Source organism: Lontra canadensis, unplaced genomic scaffold, assembly GCF_010015895.1.
Source record: "Lontra canadensis isolate GAN:19392208 unplaced genomic scaffold, GSC_riverotter_1.0 scaffold33, whole genome shotgun sequence".
NCBI classification, from domain to species: Eukaryota; Metazoa; Chordata; class Mammalia; order Carnivora; family Mustelidae; genus Lontra; species Lontra canadensis.
This window is the reverse complement of record NW_022631027.1, coordinates 2,428,638-2,434,637: the sequence shown is the minus strand read 5'-3', so window position 1 is coordinate 2,434,637 and position 6,000 is coordinate 2,428,638. Positions and strand designations below refer to the sequence as shown.

At 38.0% G+C, this 6,000-nt stretch overlaps 1 long non-coding RNA gene across 1 annotated transcript in view; it reads left to right on the top strand.

Moving 5' to 3' along the window:
- The first annotated feature begins 998 nt into the window (after window positions 1-998).
- LOC116873326 overlaps window positions 999-6,000 on the top strand; it is a 30,237-nt gene continuing 25,235 nt past the window's right edge. The window contains exon 1 of the long non-coding RNA XR_004383789.1: window positions 999-1,031. This is a non-coding gene — a long non-coding RNA (uncharacterized LOC116873326). The remainder of the gene's footprint in view (window positions 1,032-6,000) is intronic.

Here is a 6,000-nt window from a genome sequence, read left to right as displayed (position 1 = left end):
GGTCACCTGGCTGAGGTAGTGTTTATCAGTTCTTTCCATTGAAATGTTATTCTTTTGCCCACTTTCCAAACTCTATTCTTTGGCAGGAAGTTACTATGTATAACCCACACTTGAGAACGGCAGAGTTACACTTCATCTTCTTATGGATAGAATATCTACATAAATTATTTGGAAATTTTCTGCCTAGGAGATTTGTCTCTTCTCCCTCATTTATTTAGTCATTTATTTTTATCAATACAGATTCATGGGTATCTATTTTACCTTTTGGATTATAATCCAAATGTACTTCATTTATTTTGTTGCCTAAATTTTCTTTATTGTTTGAATATTTATTTATTTGTTTGTTTGTTTGGAGAGTGTGCAAGGTGGGGAGGAGCAGAGGGAGAAGGAGAGAGAAACTTCAGTAATCTGTGCTCAGCACAGAGCCTGACCCAGGGTTCCTTCCCATGACCTTGAGATCATGACCTGAGCTGAAACCAAGAGTCACTTAACTTAACTCACGTAATTCACTGAGCCACCCAGCTGTCCTTATTTATCTATTTGAGAGAGAGAGAGAGAGAGAAGCTTGCACAAACAGGGGCGGGGAAGGGCAGAGGGAGAGAGAGAATGCCAAGCAGACTCCTCACTAATTGAGAAGAGCCTAGTGTGGGCTCAAACTTACAACCTCGAGATCATACCTGAGCCAAAATCAAGAGTCCAAATTGTAACTGACTGAGCCACCCAGGTGCCCCTGTTTTTGTTTTGTTTTGGGGTGGTTTTTTTTTTTTTTTGCATTTTAAGGCAAAATTGTTTAAGTGGGACAGATGATTCATTTTCTCTGTGGCCTGGGGGTCTCAAAGAACCTAGATAGAGAAGGTAATGCATATCAGCAAGTTTCTATTTAATCTCTAGACAACTAGAATTTTTAAATAAAGAAGATAGCTTCTTTTAATTGGTAATATTTCTTAACTGAAGTAGAATTACTCACGGAATTATTTGTTTTCTCTCTTGTACAGCTTCAAGGTTTTGTCTCTTTGACTTCAATTGTGTTTGTAAGTAGCTTCCTTTGTATGCAGACATTTTTATTGTTTGGAAGAATTCAGTAGCTTAGGCCTCAGTAAATATTAGGGTAATAATTATGAAGTAGTATGATTGAGTTGGTTATCACCCAGGGGTGACTTTAAGTTCAATGTTAAGAGGGATGCTTATGCATTTGATTATGTTAGTACAATTAACTATGTTAAGCGGCTACTTTAGAAAGTGTATTATGAGGACTTCATTCTAGTCACAGTGGTGTGACAATTCCAACAGTCTTGAATGTTTGTGTATTCGTAATGAAGAAAATATGCGTATTTTTAAATGACCCAGGTAGTCACATGACCATTTTATCAATATCAATTTTTACTGCACACACACAAGATATGTAGAACGCCTTTCAAAGCTGGTCTTTATGAAAATATTTTAAACATGACAGACAAATATTCAAGGGTACTTAAAATGAAAGACATATTCATGGGTTTTTATTCATTTATTTAAAGATTTTATTTATCTGACAGAGAGAGGGAGAGAGGAAACACAAGCAGAGGGGGGTGGGAGAGGGATAAGCCGACTTCCTGCTGAGCAGGGAGCCCAACGAGGGGCTGGATCTCAGGACCCCAGGCTCATGACCTGAGCCGAAGGCACAGGCTTTAACCCACTGAGCCACACAGGCATCCCACATTTACATCTTTTGAGTGTCTAAGATATGCTAGGCATTCCTGGGGAACTTTGCAAATAAAATCTCTATGATAATTCTACCAAATTAGCATCATTGCCATTTCCTTCTCACAACTGAAGACAGCTGTCACTCAGAGAGCAAGTGCCTGGCCTTATTTCTTTTCTGTCAACACACCAAACTGGCTTCATCTCGGGACCCCTGGGCTCGTCTCTTTGCTTTGATTAATCTGCTCCATCCCAGCCTTTGCCCTGTGTCATTCAGATCTGCTTGTTGAGGTCCTCCCTGACTACCCAAATGTGCTATCCCACTGTAGCCTCCCTCCACTCACTCTGTACAGATTTAATGTTATTTAAAATTATTTTCTTCCTTTATTTGATTATTTTCTTCTCCCCACTGGAGGGAATTTAACTTAGAGGATTTTGCCTTCACCAAATTGGAACTGTAGTCTTGTTTCCCCCCCCACTGAAGTCCAGAGTAGGTGTATCATACATATTTGTTGGCTGAATTAACAGATAAATCCTATAGACCTAGTGAAGGCTAGAGCTGGGATTTGAATCCAAGTCTGTTTGGCTTCAGGGTCCATGTGCTTTCCGCTCTATTACTTTGTTTTCCAGCTGGGTCTAGTCTTTAATATCTGAATAAATATCAAATATCCAGGCCTGATCCATGATATTTGATCAAAAACACATTTAAGTTTTGGCAAATAATAGATTCTACTAAAAATAAAAGCCGATTGCTTCAAAGATCCCATAATATTATGCTTCTCTCTGCTGGTGAGGAAGTGACCCTAGTTAACAGGCAACTGTCATAATAATGTTAAATATTTGTTATATTTTTATAGACTTACCATACATTTCACAGACTCTGAGCACTTCAGAAAGTGATTCTTTGTTGATTAATTTGAAGTGTTGTAGAGATATAAAAGTAGAAAAAAAAAACTACTTTGTATTAAAAAAAAAAAAATCATTCACCATCCAGAGTTTTTCCATTTGGATTATCCTTCCCAATAGTTAGATGGAATTACTGAGGTTTCACTGAATCTCTAAACTCTTTTTCTCACCAACAGATGTGTACAAATGTCTCTTTTGGGGGGGTATGTAAAGCATCACGATTTCAGGAAATGAGGCCATGGTTGAGACATTTGAAAGAAAACAAAGTGTTGTGGAACAGCTGACTGCATAACTAAGAAATCAATCATGGCCCAGGCTGCTTTATTGGCATAATTGGCAATGATTTATAGAATGATGGCAGGGGTCCAAATGGGCATGTGTATCCTTAATACCATTATAGCATTCTGGCATGGATCTTCGTCAACACGACATAATTGGACTGGGGAAGAAGTTTTAGAGACACCTATTTAAATTAGCTAATAACCAGCAAGAAAATATTACCCAGGAATTTATTTTGTCAAATAGTGGGAACACTTAGGAGGTGATTTAATGAAGTCCTCAAACAAAATTGTGCCTATAACAAAGCAGAAAATATCTCTCAAGAGTTTGTGTAATATCTAGTGTTTTATATCTATCTGGTGTGATAATGCTTTATTAGCCAATATTGTCATATGAAAAAAGTTCTGTACAGAAAATAATTGTGTCCATTGAGCTCTGAGGACATGGGAAAGGACTTAGAGGCAGTGAGTGTGCCATTGGCCAACTGATAGATTTGGTTCATTTCAAAGGAGTAATGTAAGGTTTATTTACTGTGCTGCATCTTGTAACTTACTTGTTAAATTTATTCAGGAAAGATGGCTTTAGTGATTTTTCTGGAAACTAACTAGTGGGTTGTGAGAGATAATTAACAAAACTTCCTGTTTCTTCTCTTGGAACAGATGGATATTTTTGAAATGCAGCAGAACACTGAGCTCAGTTTGAGGGCATGCATAGTTGAGTTGCTTCTATTTGTATAATGAGGTGCTACTTGCCTGTATTCCAGAGGTCTACAGCCTTTTATCTGCAGAGTCATACAACTGGTTTCCACGGAACTAAGCAGCTAAATGTAGCAGCCAATATTGGCGTCAGAACCAGACTTTTAAGGACACTGCCCCAAAGCAGCGCTTTTTTTTCCCCCTCTTGTTTATTTTTCTACCTGATAAAACACATCTCGTCTACCTTATTATCCTAGCTATATGGGTGCCAGCATTTGAAAATGGCCTAGTTCTCTGGGTGGAACTTCCTGAAAGGGCAGATATGAAGCAAAGGTTCATTGCTTAAGTGTCAGAGTTTGGAATCTAGAATCAGTAAAATTCTTAAAAGACAGGGCAAGAGAGAGGGGCGGGGGAAGGACAGCCCATGCACAAAAATTTCCCTGTTTACTGAATATTCAGATGAGAACTGCTCCTAGTGGTTTTGGCAAATGTGGATCATTATAGCAGAAAGCAGGGGCTTTTAATGGCATTTTCATGTTTCTGATATATTTCTTAGACCCAAATGACCAATGTAGGTGTAAATTCTATTGACAACTCTTGAGAGAACATTGCATGTTTATCTATTTGGTCTTTATGAGGGGAGAATTTACCATGAAGCTAATAAAGCTTGGCCTTTTATTTGCAAGGACCCCTCCCAAATTCTTCCAACGAGGAAAGATAGGAATCTGTACTTAATTTTGTACTCAGTTTTCTTAAAGAGTCCCTTCCCTCCCCCAAAATGAATAAGGTTCACATCCACACAACCTAGATCAGCTCCTGTTTGGAAGAAGGAGGTAGAAAGGGCTTTCTTGTTTTTAGAAGATAAACGATGTCTCAGTAGTTTCTGTGGGAGAAGGAACATGGTTTGACTTAGCCCACTGTCTTTAACTTCACTTGATTGCAAATGAAAAACCCAGACGAAAGGATGGAGAAATGTAGAGGGAGCCATGAGACTACCATGAAATTTGATAGCTATTCAATTTTTTACTGTCTTTGAGCAAGAGAGATAAATAATGGGGGCTTATGAAAGCTGCTTTTGGTTGTAAATTTGGATGGTGAGCTCCTTGAGGGCAAGTTGAAATAAATCCTCAATTTGCATTTGAAGAGGTTGCTGAGCAGTTGTCTCCAACATCAATATTTAAAAGAAGCCATAGTGGCTCATTTAGATAGCTTGGGTCCTTAATTAACTAAAACAGAAGTAGAGCTTAAATTGCTTCAAGCCAAGTGATATATTTCCTGACTCGTGCACTATAATAAAGTTTAAGAATACACATTTTGGGTAAAATGCACATATAGTCCATTTTCTTCCTTACTCAAAAAAATGTGGATAGCATATTTATTATTTAAAGTCCATATACTTACTGTGATATTAAGCTCTAATATAACTTTTCAGTTTTATCTTCTACCACCCAGCATTCCTCCTATCCATGTTCCTTTCTCACCAGAACACACAGCACCTCCAAATATTCTGCTCTGTTGAGGTTGAATGCTTTCACTTCTTACCTGCCAAATACAGTATCTTACACACAGTAATCCTGTAATGAAAGCCTGTTACATTATTACTTCATCTATGGGAAAAAAAAAAAAAAACAAAAAAAAAAACAGCACTTGCTCCAGGCGAGCATGGAAGGATTTGCTCCTATACTGAGCATAATTTTGTATGCTTGTTTCAGGAAGAAGTCCATATTCTTTGATACACAATACCGGAAATAGTTTTGAATCTAGTCTTTGCTTCCTTCTCCAGTTTCATCTCTTACCATCTTTGTTAGTTGTTCATGACTTGTACTGCCTCCTGGCCTTGACACATATTGCTCAGAACACCTGGAATGTTTCTTTTACCCCATCTATTTCAACTTCCTTCCCTTGACTAATTTATTCTGGTCCTTTAAGGATCACTCAGCTCAGGGGTCACCTCCTCAGTCACCACATCTTACCCAGACTCCCCCCACCCCCCACCCACTGCCTCCATGGGGTTCACTCTTCCTTTTATATGCTTTTATGTCCTCTTATGGTTACTCTACAATAGCAATGATCACATTTTGTGGGGGGGGGGAAATTTGCTGTTTATTTAATTGTATTTCCTCATTAGACATAATAGTTCCTAAAGAGCATGATGTCTTATTTACTGTGGTATCCCTGGACAAAATATAGTGCTCAGCCCAAATATTTATAGAATAAATATATTCCAGTTATCTATAGACAACTAGTTATGAGAGTTATAGATATAGAGGAATGCATTTTGCTTACATATCCTTGAGTTCATTAGAAGAAGCTTGCTAAAGTGGAGAAGTGTTACTATATAGCACTTATACTGCCAAAAGTATAAGTTAGATGTCAAGAAAATTCTCCTACAAAGTGTAGGCACATATCCCTTCTATCTCTCCTGAGGAAGAAAAAAGCT